Genomic DNA, 20,176 nt, shown 5'->3' with positions numbered 1-20,176 from the left:
CATTTTTGCATCTTGATACGCCTGCATTAGACCACAAACTGCTTAGGACAGTACTTGTAATGGAAGAGCAGCGACACATTTTCACTAGGTGAGGCAACATTAGAAGAAAATTTCTGCCCCCAAAAGCTTGCTGTTAAATGAATTGACTGTGTCTCCCAATATGCAATTATATCACCAAGCACCCTACAGGGACAGACAAACGAATACATAAAATAGTAAAACTTTCACTGAAACAGAAGCTAATGCAGTCACTGCACCTTGCACAGATGGATGCTCACATATGCAAACACAGAGGCACAATTTTGCTAAGCTCTCTAGAGAAGCCCTCCGAAAGCCTTCATGCTTCTTAACCTATCTCTTCCCCCTTGGCCACAGCAAATGCCTTTCCCAAAACAGACCTACACCCAATTATATGATGTTAGCAAAGTATACTCAATCCACTCGAAAGAATAAACCAGAAATTATACAAGGTTTTCACCAGCTCAGAAATAAAACTCTTCCTTCATTGCTCTTGTTAATCCACAAAATGAAGGAGTGCTGTCAAGCCCCGTGCGGTCCTTCCCTCTGCAGCCACGCTCTGCTTTAGCCAAGAGGCTGAGAAAACCCAGGGCAGGCAGCGCTCCCAGCCAGGGGCTGCTGAGGTGAACAGCCAGATCCGTAGTGTGTCTGTGTTTGCCAGACTTCTTTGATTTACTTTAAAAATCAACACAGTTCTTTCCTAGTGGCAAAACAGGGAGAGGCATGAGTGGTGTGATGTAGGAGCTCCTGTACCCAACTGTTCTGCCCAGAGAGACTCACAGCCGCTGCTGTGAACACAGGAGGTGGAATGGGGTGCAGAGCTCTTTGGTGGGCCTGCAGGAGATGCCCACAGCTTCCTGAGGGTGTTTAAAGCCATGTCTGCCAATCTTACAGAGAGAGGAGATCTGGAGGAACAGAAGGGAAAGGAGCTGGGGAGGGAATTTTTCATTTTAACGTGAAAGGTGAACCTCCAAGTTTCACTGACCCATGAACTTGGAAGCTATGGTAGAGAGGATACAAGACGATGAACAAATGAAGAGAATACTGGTACTCGAAAAGCCCCAGAATAGTGGCACTCACACGTTCCCATCATCACACACAAAAAGTTATGCCCCAGTGGAACACAGGATAGCAAAATCCCACTCTGTCAGCCACTGCCTGAAAGTTCTCAGAGAAGCTTCTGAGTCCTGCTGCCTTGAGCACCCACCCATATGACCTATATCATAGTTATCCTAGGCAAAAAAATGATAAAAAGGAAACCAGTTCAGTTGTACTGTGCCGCTTTGCATCAGGCATGCTCATCTCACTGCACAGGCACCCACAGGAAAAACAGGCCAAGAAGCAGCAACTCCTGAGTCCGGCCCTGTCCTGCTGCTTTACAGTGTAGATAAATCACATTCCTGCCTTATTTTACCTTCCACGTTGGGGTCTGCTTCCTCTGCAAGACGAGCAGGCTTCCTTGAACAGCTCTGATTCACACTAGCTGAGCACAGGCCTCCTCTTCTTTTCAAAGACAAACCTAAGCTACAATTCCTTGCATTACTCCTTCACATGCAGCTACTTGGTATGTTAAAATGTTTTCTAGGCGTGAGCTGGGAAGGAAGACTCTAAATCTACTGAGCAGTAGTCAGGTCCTGAAAACATCACTGCCAGGGCTGGCAGGGTCATGCAGCCTCAGTGACCTGGGAGCAGCAGAAACAAATACACCCTCAGCTTTGACAAGTGAGGGTTCCCCTGTTTGCCTGGCCCAGAAATTGTTGCAGTGGTGCTGCTGGGTTCAGATTTGTGATTTCTAAAATCATCATGCTTCACACAGCAAAACAAATAAGTGTAACCCAGCTCACCGTGCTGTGCTTCAAGCCGGGAACACTCCTAGTGGGCTCACAGATCCCACAAGCCTTCCAGCTCAAGATGTGCAAATGAAGTGTGTCACCGGCGACAGCACGAGGACTGGGCTGGGAAGCCTGGAATAGAGCTTCTCAGAGATTCACATCATAAGAGCTGCACACAAACGTTCAAAAGAATGCCAACCCACTGATCTGATTTGAGAACTGGGAGCCCTGAGTGTCTTTGTCAGTACTGGAACTTACAGCTCGGAGAGATCCACACGTAGCAGCAGGATGAACCCCTTCCAATTTCGTCTGAGCACACATATCCCCAAACAGCACATGAAAGCTCACCATCTGGATCCTTTGACTGCGCCGATTAAAACAGGGCAGATCAATCTGAGGTCATGATATGACCCCTTATACAGCACTTAAAACTCTTCCAAGTCAGAGCTCAGCCACTTCAGCGTATCTGAAATGTGTTCCCATCTAGTTCGTACAAGTAGTAGTGCTCCAGACTTGGAAGGGCATATAACGAACGCTATTTACAAACAATACAAGCAAAATGCAAATAATGTTCCTTACAAACAATGTCATTACTAAACCATTTGTGGTAACTGCTGCCTTACTAATTAGCTGAAAATATCTCCGATCACAGGCTGCAAGGAAAAAATAACTAACATGAAAGGACAATCCTGACCCACAGAGCTGCTTTTTCCTTCCACTTTTAATCCATACAAACAAAAGGCAAATTTTTTTTGTTACTCTTACTGCACACTGATGCAAGTGAGATAAAATCTGAACGCATACGTCTTAATCTACCCTTTAAAAATATCATCTCTCCCCTCCTCCAGGCCTCAAATTTGTGACAGATTAAGTTCTCCTCTGCAGGAGACATTTAATGCTAAGCAAACATTAACAGTCAGAACTGCAGAAGACAGCGGCTGACAGATGCTTTCCCTGGCTTGTCCCATCTCAGACCTGTGAGACATATAAGATGCATTTGTTTTTGTCTGAAATGTAGCTATAAATGTTCCACTTTCTCTTAGGCAGCTTATTCAACATTTTCCCCCTCATATGAATTTTATCCGGCAAAGTGATTGGGAGGCTAAAAACCCCAGCAGTGTAGCCAGGAAACACGCCCCAGCTGCTCTAATCAGTTAGGAATAAAGTCTAATTTTTCAAGGCAATGCATTTTTTTGTCCTACAACCACCATTTATTTCCTTCCTTCTGACATTGATTTTTGCACGCCTTGAAGCTACCTTGAACTTCTCTTATCTAAAGGCAGCTGCTCAACCATTCTCCTGAAAACCGCTTACGTGTTTCTCCCTGCTACCACTGATATTTCCCTCTACCCCCAAATCCCTTTCACACTGGACTGAAACTTGCAGTTTCCCTTCAAGTGCTCCTCCACCTTTGCCTTGGCGATGAAATCACAGAAAAATGTAGGTTGGCTAGGACCTCTGGATGTCATTGAGTACAACACCCACTGCCTCCAACCTGGGCCAGTTCCAGGGCTCGTTCCAACTTCAAAGTTAGAGCAGGCTGCTCAGGGTCACATTTTGTTAAGTTTTGAGCATCTCCAAGGGCTGAGATATCCCAGTCTCCATGGCACCTTTTCCAATGTTTCACCACCCTCACTGAGAAAATATTTTTCACAACAGCTGTTCAAGAAGCATCCAAGTTACCTTGTGGCAAAAAGAACAAAAGCATTCCTCAGATGTGGCAGTCTACCATAACTCTCAGAAGCACCTTATCATCACCAGTATAAATTCTTGCCTCTTCCATACCATTACTACTCCTACCCTCTACAAAGACAAGTGTGTGAACCATTTTCCACATACAATTCAGACATTGTGCACTTGCTTGATGGTTCATCAGAGTCTCACAGTTTCTGCAACTGGATAGAAATCACAGCATAACCAAGACTGGAAGAGACCTCTAGAGGTCACCTTGTCCAACCCTCACACAAACCACTTTTTCAATCTCTTATCTTCTATCACATTGTCCATGTATTTCTTCTTCTCACATAAGTATCTCCTTGCCTTCATCATATATGATGACCTTGTCCACTGAACTGATCCCACCGCTTACTTGAAGACCTGTTGCATCTCCTACAAAATATGAGCCAGTGGCTTGAAGAGCAAATGCTGCTAACTCACACTTACTCTCGTATTTACACATAGCACAACCAAGTAAAAGCAGAAGATATATTCGAAGTTCTCCCCACCAACACGGCGCATACCCCTTGGTTTGAAGGTATGGGGACTTGGCTCAGGCTGCTTCCCTTCCTTCACAGAGGCAAGCAGTTCTATGTTCAGTATTTGCAAGCAGTATCTAGCTTCTTTTAAACCAAAGCAGTGGAGTCCGCTAACAGAACTTATCTAGTAGTTGGTGCCTTCCAGAAAACCCTCTCAGAGTATGACTTCCACACAGTCTGCCCCTCTAGACAGAACAGAGATAGGGGCAGACTGAATTGGGAGACTGAAGAGGGATCACTTGGCACAGAACACCTCACAGGTGACATGACAGCAGATGAGCTGTGCACTTCTTACCCCACTCCTGCACACCACAGCTACATCTAACTAGCCCTGGCAGAGACACAGAGAAAGCATCTGAAACGCAGAAAGAAAGAACCATAAACAAGGTTCACCTTTGGAAATCTTGGGACTTGTAGCAGAGTGTCTTTTCTAGTCTTTAATCTTCTGTGTGTCCCATATATCTCTTTGTTGCCAAGCTTGTCCTGTAAGAGAAAAACATGCAATTACTGCAGAAGTGAATAAAATACAACTTTGTTAAATACACAATTTATTAAAACAAACCATCCTGATGAATATGCTTGGTCTAATTTCCACCTTAATTTAGTGTACATTAGCACTAATGAAGAGCTTTTAATACCCAGTGAGGGATCTGATTCCTCAGAATCGCTTTAACAACATTTGGGGTGTTTTAAATGCCCACAGACCACATGTAAATCTATAGTCCCATTGCATACGCACCTCATACCACAACAGTGCTAGATTAATAGCAGCTGCACCTTCAATATTTTATAGGAGGTTTAGACAAACTTTAATCTGCTGTGACTTTACAGCCCATTTACTGGGAAAATGGAAAAGGCAGAGGAATGGAGATGGAATGTGTCTTTGGGAGGCGCAGCACAGCCGTAAGGAGTGACGGCCTGAGACGCTGGGCGCTCTCCCTCGTCCTCCCTGCCACCTCTCACGTGAAGTCGAGCAAACTATTTCCTCTCCCTCTGCCTCATTTCCACTGCCTGTGGAGCAGTGAGAGAGGAGCCACAAAGCCGCAGCACCGCCTGCCCGAAGCCTCAGAGATAAACCGGTGCCGGCAGAGGGCCCTGGGTGCAGACCGACGCTGCCCTTGAGCGAACAGCAACAATTTCCTCAGATGTACCCTTTTAATTTCTGCCTGCACAGTGCTAATGACAGCCTTCACCTAAGATGAGGTGAGACCACAGATCAGCACACAGAGGGTCCGATGTTCACGTAAGGTTGCTGTGCCCTGCAAGAGAATAATTCATCCTCCTCACATCGTTTTTGAATGCTCGCAGATAATCTGAAGCCACTGCTTAGCTGTGAGCCATGAGATAGGTCACCTGGGTCTTGCTCTGCTCCCTCATGGAAGAAGCGTGCCAGAATTTCAGCGTGATTTCTGGGTAGGGTGTATTTAACATCTGTTTTCCACAAACATTTGTGAATGCGCCTTTGAAAATTGCCTCCCATTAAGACTTCTGTGAGCAAAAGTCTATCGTTTGTTGTTGGCAGGAAGCGAACAAAGAGTTTCAAGGTGGCTGAAGCTAGTACAACATAAAACATTTAATGAATATTCATAGAACTTTTGTTTTGCTTTAATCCCTCTTATTTTATGTCCTTTGTCACATCACGGTGGACCTACATCTCTGAATGACGAGCAGGGATGGCTCTCCTTGGGAAACCTGCAGGGTGCAAACACCCTCAGCCAACTGCCCCATCTCCACTGCCAAGTCCTTCAGGTACCTGCCGAGCAGCCCCTTCATGATGCCGTGCGGGAAGGCAGCCCCAAATCCACACCGCATTCAGGCTGGTGGTGCAGGTGTCAGAGGGTGCCACAGGGCCAGCAGAGAAGGCTGCAGCAGACGCAGGAACCTCTGGAGAAGGGCTTGCAGAGGTTGCAGCTGGGACAAGAGCCACTGTCACTGCCCTGCAGGAGAGGGCCCCTTTCTGACACTCAGAGCCCACTGCCCACCCTTGCCTCTCATTTTTTGTGTGTGGGGAATGCTTTGTCCTGTGTTTTGCACATGCAATTGAGAGACAATTTCTTCAGTTGTCCTACTCTGAGATGCCTCTGCCCTGGGACAGCTGCTGCCATGAGAAGATGGCTCTAACTTTAAAGCAGAAATGACACTGTGCTACATAAACCTATCATTAGGAAAATAACCAGAATGATAGGATTCCTGCTCCTACTGCGCGTGCATATAATTACATCCATACAAGCCCTCAAAGGTCTGCGTGGGAGAGGAATTTTTTTTTTATTATTCCTCTTAAGTCACAATATTTTAAAAGAAATTACAGCACCACAGAGAGGAAGAGCTTAAATGCTTCAGTAGGTACCAGCAGGTGCTGTGTCAGAAGGGATGAAAGAGCACGTCTGGTGCCAAACAATAGCAATTCTCCATCTTACTCTATGGCCCTAAAGGGGAGGAAGTCCCTGCCAAACAGACTCTCTTCGGTTAATAGCTACAATTTTGTCATTAGGGAGAACTGCAGAAAGTGCAAAACCACCGTGCCTAATTGTGACTTGAGCAAGCTGATGCCTTTAATTGCAGTCGCTGGGGAAACGTGGGGGAAGCTGGAGCTAGGGCCGAGGCCAAGCCTCCTTCCTTGGGGCTGGCTCGTGCAGGCCATGCTGCCTCAGCTGGACGGGCAGCTGTGCCTGGCACACGTCGTCCTGCCTCCGCCATGGCAAGCCTCCTTGGAAAGAGCTGGCTTCTCCTTGCCTTCAGAGCAGCCCTTTGTGGGGAGCAGGCTTTGATGAAGGAAAAGCAGCTCAGCTCCTGGCTCCCGCTGGTCTCCCGCTGCACGGAACTGAGCTGGAGAGCCAGAGCAAAGAGAGGGGAGGCAAGAGGCAGCTGATGTAGTCAGCGGGTTGCAAGGCAAGAAAGAAAGGAGTGGAGGTGTGAGAGGGGGGAAACATCCATCTGGTTTTGGAGAGAAATCCAGTCTCCTGTATGTCAACCAGTGCAGGAAGACAACCAAAGAATGGCTTACGGGTATCCTGCTTCAGGAGTGCCCCTAGCTATTACCAGACCCCTTTGCTCACCATACTTGCAGGATCTAGAGAAACAGAAACACGTGCCAGCCCAGATATTCAGCCAGAGGAGAAGCCGAAGACAGAAGTCTCATCCTGTGGGATCTCTGCAACAGGTCACAGCTTTACTGCTGCAGGGTGAGGAGAAATGTCTCCGCAGAAGCAGGCTCTGTTTAACATCATTCCTGTGCAACAGCTTCAGAAGAAGGTAAAACATTTACTACTCCTGAACTGGAGCTTGGCACAAGCTGTCAGCCCCACGTGTTATCCTGTAACTACAGCTTCTAAATAAATAACTAATTGCCCTGGAATTTCATAGTGCTTACATAGCAGAGTCATTGCTGTGACACGACTCCATTACCGCATGTAAATCCAATTAGATCCCAAAGTGCACTGTGCAGCTACAATCGGCCCCTGCGGAGCTGCGACGAGGGGACCTGCACAAGGCCATGCAACTAGATACTAAATTACAGTCAATCTACCTCCTCTTTAGTTGCATTAAAATGCTAATGCTACTGTAATATGGGCCCATTTACCAACAATGACTGTCTTACCATGCAACACTGGAATGAACAAGGTGCACTGCCTGGGAGCATGTAATTCCTCAGTACAGTCTAGCGAGCAAAGCCCTGCTACATCTTATTCCTTAAACCAATAACCAGATCGGCTTTTATAATGCTGCAATTGCACGAGGCTGGGGATGGTGTTCACATGAATCTGAGCTGCTGTTATGACTACCCTAAGTTTTCTGGCCAAGCAAAGCACTCTGGACAACTGGACCATGTCCCCTCCTGACTGTCTCTTTTTAATGAAGACGCATTTCTGCCACGAAGCAAATGTGCCTAGGAGCACATCAGCCACACACAAAAGGAAAAAGAAGGGTGGACTGAGCCTCTTTAAGCTTCATATAAATAACATTAGCTCTGCAACAAGAACAATAATACAACACTCAGAAGCTACGTTTTGTATTTGCAACTTTGCACAATGTGCGCACAGAATACATGAAATCATATGGTCATAAACTCTCCCACACATATGCAAAAATTCAGAATGGAAACTCAGAAGTGCCAGAGTGGAACGTATTCTCCCAAATGCTGTAACGTTTGGAGAAGTGCTAGTGCACATGCTTTAAGTACCAGTGTAGCATGAGGCCACAAGCCACTCCACTTCATTTAGTAGAGCTGTGCTTACAGCACTATTCCAAACATGAACTGCTCTCTTTGGCTCCTTCCCAGGCTGAGTTCAATAAATAATGTCTGGCTTTTCACACACAGACACCAGCCACCCTAAACAAGAAGATCCTGCATTCAGAACCAACGTGTCTGATAGCCTGCAACTCTTTTAAGTTCTGTTCCTTAAAAAAAATAAATTAAAAAAAGTCCTCACACAGCTTCATAGGTGTACCTTCCCTCATCCTAACCGCAGTACAAAGGAACCACATGGTACAGATTGTCTTTCTAAGCAGACATCCCAAAGATTATAGGCACTGATAATACAATAATATTAATTCATTTTAAGAAATAAGAAAAAACAAGGCGAAAAGGGGAATGGATGCGCTAGATCTCTTGACTGACCCACAGGACAGCACTCTGCTCCCGAGTCCATACTGAGACCCATGAAAAGGTTGATTCTTTCTGGCTGACAAATTCCACCCTCTGAAAGGCATCTTCTATCTCAGAAAGAAGCTTACTTAGCATACGAAAAGGGAGGCAGCTAACTTTGGCCTCCTATGTCTGAAAATATTTCCCCTCAGATGGAATAAATGTCACCCCCAGAGTGGATCGTGCAGTTGCATCACAAGCCGAGTGACATTACCTGCTGTCACGTCAGATACTGTCAAGTGTTGAAACACTCCATACACTCGCATGGCACTCCAGATGGTTAGGGCATTTAACATGAAGTGTAAAAGCCTGACACTTTTTCCTTTAGCCTGACACATCTCACCTTTACAACTGACTCCTTGGTGCTCTTTTCCACTCTTTTTCTATAGCCTTGCTTTGTTTGCAGCAAATGCCTCAGCAGTTTGTGGCATTTGAGATCGCTGGGAAAGATGCAGGAACACATCTCCGAAATGCTGGGCAGTTGCTGTGGCAACCTTGTCCTCCTCAGACCACAATTTCCAGTATTTTAAGAAGTTCCCTGATACTTTTCAGGCTTGAGGGAAACAATGCAGTGGAGAAAAACGAATGATTTTAAGGTCAGGAGGCAATCAAAATGGATTACTATGAGCCACTGGTCCTTGGCCTATCAAAAAGATGATAATGATCTCTTCTTGGCAAGGAAAAGCAGCGTCAAAGCAGTTGTGCAGAGGCACAGGCAACGGCCCGTGGGCAAGGCAATTTGAAAACCCCTGCTTTTATCATCTGTTTTAACGCAGAACAGAGCTCCAGATCAGTAGGTTAACAACTTTTTGTTGTTGTTGTCCTTTTCCTAAGTTGAAGTTGGGGAACAAAACCAGCCCTTTAACACCATTTCACTGGGGACTAATAATCATAATTGCTTTAAAAAAATCCCAAACAGAACTATGAGTGCATTAATTATCTCACAAAAAAATAAAAAATAATCTCTCTTTGTTCCAGGTAGCTGCCTACACAGATGCAAAACCGAAACATTCAGTTTAGTCAGTTTAGAAAAGCAAAGGTTAGGAAAAACATCCTGTAAAAACAGATGATCTTAAATGAAGGATTTCAGTAATTCTAAATAAAACAAAATTACTGGAAATCTGAGTGGTGGCATCATTTATGTTATCCTGGTCCTCTTTTAAATCTGTAAACAAGAATAACACATCCCAAAGTGCCACGGATGCTACATACAATAGGAGATTCTTTATACTGCACAATTCAAAGTGATCTATTCCTTTAGGAAATACATAAATCTCACAAGCTATAGGGGCTATATTTTAAGTAAAACTTGAATGCAACAGAGGTGGTGAGAAACAGCCCAGGGAAGAAGAACAGCAAACCTGGGATCTAAGTTCCCCTGTTAATAGCCAAACTGATGCATGTAGCACATATTGCGTGCGTAAATCTGAACTTAGTTTCACTGCAATCAGTACCTGTAATTCACTCTAGGACACAAAATTTTAGCTAATGTGGTGTTACAGGTCAATGTGAGGGATCTCAACCACACATGCCTCGATTAAGGTACGAACACCCAAACATCTGATGTCTTTTGCTGTTGGTATTTCTGATTAAGAACAAATAAGAAGGCGAAGGAGCAGGGAGAGCACTGCGACCACAGCCCACAACAGAGCTTCAGATGTTCTACGGGAAAATAAACGAGAGTTAATAAATCCCATAATCTTGGCATACGTGTTTCTAAACGCTCTCCCCCTGCCTTCAGAAGATGTATAATCTAACGGCTCCAGCAGCGATCAGGTTCCAGGCAGACAAAAGACCCTCGGCACAACTCATACGTAGATGACAGGAGCGGCAGGACGAAGTGAGGTACGAGCCAAGACTTGCAGGCTGGCTCCCAGCTGCTTTTGCTTTCCCAATGGATAACAGATACTGCATCAAGACACACAATGTCATGCTAGTGAATTCGCTGCTCTCTTAACACCTCATTTTTCTCCCCATCTGAACTTATTTTGAAAGCGCGCAGTTCACTGTCCCCTTCTCCTTTGTCCTTACTTGTGGCGAGGGAAACATGAAAGAAAGCATGGCTGGTTACTGTTAATGCATCCCAAAGTGCAGCCATTAAAAGAAGGGTTATTCTGGAACGTGTCACGGTTTTCCTTGCTATTCGCCCAGGCAGCTAATGATCGCCCTAATAGCTCCTCTCTCTGAAGTCGTAATAAGCTTACAAATGAACCCATTCAGCACGTATTAAAAAGCAAAGGATGCTCCTTTGATTATAGCCTTTATGGAAACCTGCGCGTATCTGTTTTGTTGCTGCACAGCCGCAATTAGGAGATGCTGCTGGGAGCTGTGTGGCTTGGACACCTCCGAGTGCCATGGCAACACCGTCACCTCCGCTTCGGAGGCTCCCGCTGCCATTGGGGCCAGGCCAGCACACTTCAGCACTTCCAGGGATTAAGGAATAATAGGGGCCTAATTAAACCTCTTCGCTGACGCCTCGACATGGAGAAATGTGTGCTGCAGCTCCCGTCAGCCAGGCAGGTGGGATGAGAGCTGGGAGCCCCGTCCTTGCCACACTGCTGCCCCGGACATCTCATGTCCCACTTTGGGCAGGAGGCATCCTGCCACATGGCAGGAACTCAAGGCAGTAAGGGCTACATGTGTTGAAGAGCCTCTACTTTTCCCCGTAGTGAAGAGAACACCAGGCACAATTATATACTTCCCCCAAGTATCCTTATTCCTAAGCATCTGTGGGGAACTTCAGTGGAGAGCCGCGGGGAGCAGGTCCTTTTGGCAGATAAGGACCGCAGCCTACGTGCTGATGAAGTGGATGAAGGGGCTTTCAGACAGCCTTCCCCGTGGGGTGAACTTTGCCCCCAAAAAGTATCACATCTGCTCTTAAAAAGCTCATCCTGTAAGTAACCGCTTCTGCTTTGCCTGAAAGACAAGACCTTTGTGTGGAAGAGAGATTTGCTACATCTCCAGGAGACCGGCTGGGGTTAAAGCAGGTCAAACCATGAAATACAGATAGCTTTGTGTTGATACTACCCACGGTGCCTATTAGGAAGGCCATAATTATAAGAAAGCATTGCTCAGCAAGGATATTTAATACAGTGCCAAGGAGTCTCCCCAGGCAGGCTTTGTTTTAAGGTTTGCAAGCTTTGAGGGGGAGAAAGGATTGTATCTCTTGTTGTGAAGTGGTTCAGGGCCAGCGTGTTTTTAGCTCCATTTAATCTAAATAACACACAACGGCAGCAGTGGAAACTTCACTACCAGAATCGCTTGCAAGCAGGCTGGGAATAGCCTGGGGCAAAACCTGAAGCACCATCAATCATCCCTCTACGTAAGAACCGGTGTGCGCTGACAGGGTGTCATAAGGACTCTTTCAAAAATGAAACGGCAAATTTAACCATGGAAATACTCTGGATGCTGATGAAATTTCTTTTACTCAGCCTTTTACCTTTCAGGATTTAGTAACTGAAGACAAAACTTCTTCTAATCCAAATCAGAATGGTGGATTAATTACAAATGTACCAGCGAATGATGAAGGCATGATCTGAAACACCAGCTTGAAGCAGCTCACATGGCCTTCCCTTCGCACCCCTAAGAAGCAAGAATGGAGTCAGATCTGGTCCAGCAATTCCTGTTTTTATAAAGACTTGCCCCCCACAGGGAATGAGCACCCAGAGGTTAAGGGTGGCCTCAGTTTTGAAGCTGGTGAAACAAGCATGGGCTTGCTTCACCCAGACCCAACCAAAACCACTCCCCATCAGCTCAAATTTTGATTGAGAGGCTACATGATATTCTTTCTTTCCGCACTTCCCCTCCCTTCTGCAATGCACTGTCTTGACACTGTTATCTGCATCATATATCACATATGATACTTCTTTTGTCATCAGACTCATGCATACAAGTTGTCATTTGGCAAACCTGATTTTGCTCAGAAGCATCAAAAAAAAAAAAAAAATCTGAGTCAAAAAGAATGAATGAAAGTTTAAAAGGGAATGCCAAGCAAGCCCTCGGTTAAGCACTTCACCTATTCTGTATGGAAACACCAGCTCCTGAAATTCATTTTTTGTTGAGATGGCATGTCCTTGTGTAACACCTTATCTTTCCATTATCCTAGGGCAAAACTGCTCAGGTTTCTCAGCTAATACTTATCTGCTGCTTTTCCTGCTATTCTTGGAGGATTACAAAGCAGTTAGGTGTCTCCAAAGCATCTTGGGGTAATAGCCAGCATATCCTTCTGGTAAAAAAGGCAAGTCAGAGGTGACCAGATAACTACAGAATCTATCAGTACACACTGGGGGGATTCACACTGTAAATCAATGTAATGCTGCTAAGCCTATACCAAACACCCAGGATAATGACTTACCCACTGCTTAATCTTTACTATTGGCCCAATGAATCCAAAATCAGTCCCTTCAACTGGACTATTGCTCAGTCTAGAGATTAAAAAATAAATAAATAAATCCCTCTGGAGACAGGATTTTTTTTTTTTTTAATGTCATCTCATTCACACATCCCTTCTTTATTTTAAAGACACAAAATACAGGATTTAGCTCATGAAGCCAGTTTGAAGTTACCATCTGAGGTTATTACCTTAGCCTTGCTAAGAGACCCCCACTTACATCCTAGCTGTAGCAGCTTATAAAAACAAAGGCGTTTGCCTGGGGCGAAGGGCCCTTAACCTCCATGGGTATAATGATATCTTTGGGTTGACTGTGTTTCACCTCCCCAGCCATGCAACCAGACCATGGCCTGATCAGAGAGCCAGCTTCTGCTCCAAATGAGGCCACGTTTTTCTAGCTAAAATAAAATGGTATGTCACGACTGTGTTCCCTTTACAGGATCAATTTCTTTCCTACTGCATCTGAAGGCTTAGCAGGCATTTTAACTGAAACGCTAAAATTTGGGGCATTTGCCTTTTTAAAGAGGATGTATCCTTTTTGTTAAAAGATCTAAATGCAGATACACCAGAAAAAAATTGTTCTCTCCCATAAACTAGGATAAACCATACCACAGAAGGGGATTTTGCCACTTCAACTACACAAGTACAGCTAAATTAGCAACCCTGCTTAGTACAGAGCAAGGTTTCTTAGCATCTGTCCACTTTAAACAATGTCCAGCATGAGCTTTCAAACCAATACAGCTTACTCCAAAATCCCAGAACAAAATACCATCAAAAGCCTTTTGCTCACACCAGTTTAAACACAGGCACTTTAAGCTTTATACAGCCACTCAAAATATACGTCCGTGAACAAAAAAAAAAAAAAAAGAGAGAAAAAGAAAAAGGACAGAAGGTCCATGTGGATCTGACCTGTGAAAGCATTACTTTATATATTAAATCAAAGTAGTACCACTAATTACAAAGCTTAACGGATTCTTTGAACACCGCCAAAAAAAAACAGAACATGCACTTGTAATGAGAGGATTGAACAAACACATAAAAACATCAACAGAGCATACAAACAAATGGCTAAATCAAAACCTACCAACTGTCCCTGGGCTCATCCTCTGGGGAAAATGTGAGCAGAGACTGACTTCGTACCGAGCCCCAAAGGTCAAGTGCTTCAGTCACGTCCCCAGCAGTCCCCTCGCCAGCCTGCTGCCCCACGCTGCTGGCGATTACGCACCTCAGACAGCAATGGGCTCTCGTGCAGTTTCTGGAAATGGGAGAATCTGAGACCCGAGCCAAGTTCTTGTACTTGGAATTGCTGCACGGAAAGCAGCAGCTGCAAAGCTGGGTGACGCAGCCCCCAGCTCCAGCCAAGGAGGACTGGGGAGCTGCGAGCTGCCTAATAGCAAGGTGGGCACCATGCAGCACCCAAGGGACCTGGCACCAAGCTCATGTGGCAGTAAGGGATGGCAGGGATGAACAAACAACCCCATAATTGTATTACAGATCATCTGGGGTGAAAAAAAAACAAACAAACAAACTATAATGTGACCTACTCAAGAGCTCAGGGCCTGAGCTCTTTCTCACAAGGTGCTGGTTCAGAACAAAGCCAAATCTTTCCAGCTCCCCTGCCTCTGCCAGCATTCATTCCTTACTGGGACAGTGAAAGGGACAGCAAATGGTCTCCTACAAAGTCTGATTTGGTCATACTCTATGAATAGAGAAAATGTAGCATAATTACATTAGTAAAGGTAACTGCCACATCGTTGTTTGCTCTTTAATTTAACCAAAGAGTGGAAGGTGGCCATAATTGGGAGAAAAAAAAGAAAAAGGTGAAATTGTTCTGCTTTTGCATAAGTCTGACTGCATGATTATAGGATGTTGGATGTGTCTAAGAGGGAATATTCTGCTGAATATTTAACCTTAGAAATGGAAGCTTGGTTGTCTCTTGTCCTATTAACATCCACACGTATCTTCCATTAACTCTAATTAGGGATAACAGGGTGTTCACATAAGTATCTCCATAATTAATGTTAATAGCAGTTACGGGCAAACGCTGATGGGAGACAAAATGCCAAGTTTTTTCTCCGGGGTTAAACATTCAAAACCTAGATGTCTCATTTCCAGCTCCTCCAGTAAAGGCCGTCTAATCAACTGCATGCGTTGTGGGCAGACTTACACAGCAAGCCTTGCAAAAAGAGACACACATGGTCACGAGTAACAGCACACAGTTATTTATACAGAATGTAAACACAGACACACAATACCTGACACATGTGATGCTGATTCACTCCTGGATGCTTACTGCTGTACATATCCCACAACAACAGAAAACCGGTGCAGACTGACACTTCCCTTTCCCTTCAAGGTGCCCAGGCTGCACAGAGGAGCAACAATTTTTCTATCACATATTAAGATAAGTCACTTTCAATTAACAAACCAAAGAGCAAACAAGATTATAGCAACAACCTCAATTACCCTTATTAATGCTATTATGCCACCCCTACTTGATAGACTATACCATATTCCCAAATCAGACATTATTAACAAACCATTAAATCTGTAAATGAGAATAGCAGAATTTTCTGCCATAATCAGAGCAGTGATAATAATGCACCTTCCATTGTGCTTCTGCCTTGAGCCCTCAGCTCTGCAGCAGTTCATTTAAAAGCATTAGCAGACTGCTGCCAGCCAGGGGTCACTTGCTAGCACAAAGTCTCGCTCTCCGCCCTCTCATCCCATCACAAGCAGAGAATTTCCATCCAACTTGTGCAATTCTGAAGCAGAGCGGATTTATAAGCTGCCTTTAGTTGGGCAAGTATTTATAAAAGCCTCAGGGAACCAGGCAAATACTTTGCTGTTTCTCTCCTCACGAGTTGCAGACATTATTTGTAGAAACCTTACGGTGCTGAAGCCTTTGCAGGGACTTCGTGAAGGGGCAAGAAGCACCAGAGCAGGAGTGACGGGGAGAGCCTGGACAGGAGGAAGAAGCAGGATGAAGTCCTGCTGATGTTTGCCACTGGAGCCAGAGGAGGAGCTGTGGAAAATCTGACTCATGCATCTAAGCCCTCCCTGTGCCCTAGCGCTAACAATCCCTGGTCCTTGAATGCTTTGGGATAGCTCCAGTCACAAAATGCACGCGGGCATGAGTCCCACTGAAATTAGTAGGTGCTTTGTCTAAAGGATGAGGAAAAAAAATCAATTTGTGCGTTTGTCAGCTCACCTACGCTGACCCCATGCTGCATTACAGAAGGGATGTCCCCCAGGACTCATCTTAAATCAGAAATGGACGTGTTTTAGCTTTGCTGTGTAAAAACAAACTTTTTTTTTTCCTTGCTTTGTTTTCTGCCTTGGAGAATTGGTGACTCAGGCAGGATGCCGAGTACTCAGTGGGATTTATTTTTCAGCATGTTGAGGCTTTTTTTTTTTTTATCAGGCCTGCTGGTTTCTTAATGCAGCTCCATTCCAACTAAGATTTTCATTAAATCATCCTGCTTCCCATTTTTTCATTATAATTTTAAAGGGGGGAACTTGGGGAGCTACTGTTCTGGAAAGCAAAGAATAGGGAGCACAGAAGGCATAGACCTGGCTGCCTGCAACAGTGATAGAGCCATCGATGCTTCTAACGCACCAGCCCCTTTGCCATTCCCTTCCCAGTCCCTTTTACCAAAGGAGAGCATCACACAGCTGCCAGGACGTGCCCTGCACTGGGCACCCAAGCACTGCTTTATGGTGTCACTGTCCCCATGCTGCTTCCCCTCCTTTCTCTAGTCCATGCTCCACCAGACGCTTCTGAAGATCCATCTACCTGTGTCTTGTGCTGACGCACCCACTGTGCTGCTGAATGCTGCAATCCCACAGCTTCAAGATGCACAGAAGTGCCTAGGGGAAAAAAAACTTTCCCTTGGTCAGGTCTGGCTTCCCAGAGGCACCTTTCCACGCAACTTTTCTCAGAAGAGGAAAAACATTCTGTCCAGGAAGATACTTGGCCCGCAAACATTTTTAGCCATGTTCTCACTAAACAGAGCAAACAAAGGGTTGCTTTTTAAAATACATTTTGAATACTCATCATACAGTATCTTTTTTTTACAATCGGACAAAGCAGTGGAAATGTATTTAGCAGCAGCAGAACCCAAAATGAGCAGACCTCAGCATTACCTGCTGCAAAACTGCCCCCCTCTCCATCCTGCTCATACTTTTGGCATTTAAAAGTGAAGCAGAAAACATAGTCAGTAAAAGTAACACTTGTAAAATTACATTTTAAAATCAGAGTGCTGTAAAGTGGCGGCTACAAAACGAGGTGAAATGCTAAGCAACGAGTTGCCCAGGCATTTTTATAGGAATTGGAACGAGTGGCCAGTAAGTGTTCACGGAAATGGGATTTAATTGAAACTTCTGGCTACTCTGTCTTTTAACTGCATGGCTGGTGTGGCTTCAGCTCCTGGCCAACAGACTGACAAGGATATTAAAGGAGAGCAGGAGGGAATCAGCCAAGTGCAGTGAACAGTCAGTTTATAAGAGGGCAGTTCATCTTTTCTTCATTATGAGTCAACTTAGCTAGGATGTTCTCTGCTTATGCTGGATATTCATTTAATTTTCTTCAGGGCTGTGCAAAACACAGACCTATACTGGCAAGACAGGTGATATAAGGAGATGGATCTTATCTGTAGGAATTTGCTTTCACTATTTTTCTTTTCCCTGAACACAAAATCAGAAGTGATAGAAAAAGGTCACAACCACAGATTGTGGTACAATAGCTTAACCAGAAGCTGAAAACGTGCTCCAGGGTGTGTTTCATAACTTCCTGACATCTCTTTGTCTTTTTGTGCTTCTACTGCCCACCTTGCCTTTATGGGTTTTCTGTCCTAGCTAAAAAGAGACCGTCTTCCAGTATGAGATGCATGTGAGCGCACTGAACTACTGATACATGAACAGCTGACTGGTTTCTGACACAAAACAGAAGAAAACTCTGACCTTCTGCAAATGTAGCTACCTGGGCAGCATTTCTAGTAGCAGCAAGTTCAGAGGGACTCCTCACCCATTTCCCATCATTTTGCACGATGGAACATCACAGGCTGCCAGGCAGCTTGTTGCATCTTCCAGATAAAACCTGAATCTGTCAGCTAAGAATTTATTTCAGGCTGGGGAAAGAGAGTTGTTGTTGCTATATTCTCACTCTTTCTCTCTAGGAAGAAAGTTTTAACTAGCTAGGTGCTGCCAACAGGGCATTAACCTGGGATACAGAGGATTAAGACTGACGTTCCTGGTCAGCCCAGCTCTCAGCAAGGAACTGAATTAACATTTCCCTTGCTGGGCCATTGAGCCAAACACTCCACCAGGCCAAACCATGGTGGTTCTTGGAGAAGGCATCTTGTTCTTACAGAGACCTACATTTTTTGGTTTTGTTTCTTTACTTAGAACTGTAGAAGGGTTGGTATTTTTGGACCACAACCAGAGAGAATGTCCCCAAAACTTCAAATCCTGGCATCTGGCTCATGAAAGAGATGAAACAGAAACATGCCTCTTCTGCATGAGCCTAACTTAAAGATGATGCAATGTTTCACAGGGATTAAAGGCTCTAGATTTTGGGGTCTGCAAAGCAATACTTTCCAGCTAGAGGCTTTGATTTTGTGCTTACGTTCCTATTCAAAAGGCTACTTGCAATTCTGTTTTGTACAGGTTAGGAAATGTGTTGGGAACTTATGGATGAAAGATAGCACTGGAGGGAATAGTATACAAAACAGCTGACTGGCTAGAACTTAGCATCCTCCATGGAGCACTCCAACCAGATGCTGGGAGATACTTTCTGATGCACTGACATGTCTTGTGTTTTTAACAGGCAGAACCAAAACCAGCTGCAGACTTACTGATATACCAGAGACAGCAGAAAACTTAGCAAGGATCCCAACTACTGGCTCAGCAATTCACACCAGGATGACAATACAAGTTTTTGCACTGCCAGACCCACCCGTGCACTCACAGCAAAGCCCTGCTGCGATGCTGTGATGCAGTGAGAGCTGGGCACCGTGCTCAGGCTCTCGTCCAGCTGCTCAGCCACAGCCCTGACTGCAGGGAAAGCACATGTGGCACCAAACAGCCCAGGCTGGCATTGCTTAAGGACCAAAAACAACCACAGAAGTCATTTGCATCCAAAACCCACAAAAAAAAAAAAAAAAAAAAAAAAGTATTTATTTTCTTTCTCTCTCCAAAATAAAATTAAACACAGTTATAATCATCCTAACCATAACAGATACTTCAGCTCGCAAACACTCTCAAAGCTGCAGCAGGCAATAAATCAGACGTGTCACTTCCAGCAACTCATTGCTGGAATTGCTTGCTACATGGCCAAAATATAGAGAGAGGCTTTTTTCCTAGTGATCCTCAGAGCCAAGAGGCTCTGGCTCTTCTCGTGCTGGCTCTTCTTTTAACAAGCACTCCTGTAAAGTACAGATAAATCTAAATTTAGCATTTAATTCCTAATCATTTTCCTCTAATTACTGAGTTGAAGGTGGGTTTGGTTCTGATAGCCTGATACACTGTCTTATTTATTTAAAGAATTTAGTTTAGTTTACCCAACTCCAGATGTATGTAAATGATGTCTCCACTACATTAACTCATCATCATCACATAAACACTTTGAAGGCAACTGAGATCTGGTTTCCAGGCAAATTGTCCCAAAAGAACAACCAGAAATCAGTAATGGGCAAAAGAAGCTTCTGCAATGTCATGAAAGACCAGCAAAATGCTCTGAGGACATGCCCAAGCCCAGCTGCAACATCCCATTCCTTCCACATTACTCAGAAGGATAAAAGAGCATTTTCAATAAAGCCATGAAGAATGAAGGCTCACACATCTTTGATATCCTACATCAGCAGTTAAAAGTCCACTAATCGTGTACCATTTCCCATCCCTTAGTTTCACTTTTGAATTTTGGATAGTGTTGAATCAAGAAAGAGAGGTTAATTGTTTAACCTTACAAAAATAATCATGCCTGTTTTGGTGCTGCCTTTTTGCCTGTTTCCTATTTTTAGTTTCCCAAAGGATTTGA

General features: G+C 44.6%; 1 protein-coding gene across 6 annotated transcripts in view; it reads right to left on the bottom strand.

The window, feature by feature from the left end:
- TSPAN18 (tetraspanin 18) overlaps window positions 1-20,176 on the bottom strand; it is a 107,240-nt gene that overhangs the window by 16,463 nt on the left and 70,601 nt on the right. For 5 of the 6 annotated variants that reach the window (XM_082761463.1, XM_082761468.1, XM_082761465.1 and 2 more), the window contains one exon: window positions 4,499-4,588. The gene's annotated coding sequence lies outside the window, so the exon portion shown is untranslated. Of the gene's footprint in view, window positions 1-4,498; window positions 4,589-14,224; window positions 14,255-20,176 lie in introns of those variants that run through there. The other variant, XM_082761467.1, reaches the window with a different exon arrangement.

This window comes from Aythya marila (genome assembly GCF_965140915.1).
Source record: "Aythya marila genome assembly, chromosome: 5".
NCBI classification, from domain to species: Eukaryota; Metazoa; Chordata; class Aves; order Anseriformes; family Anatidae; genus Aythya; species Aythya marila.
The sequence above is the reverse complement of the archived record's forward strand: the minus strand, read 5'-3'. Positions and strand labels throughout refer to the sequence as shown.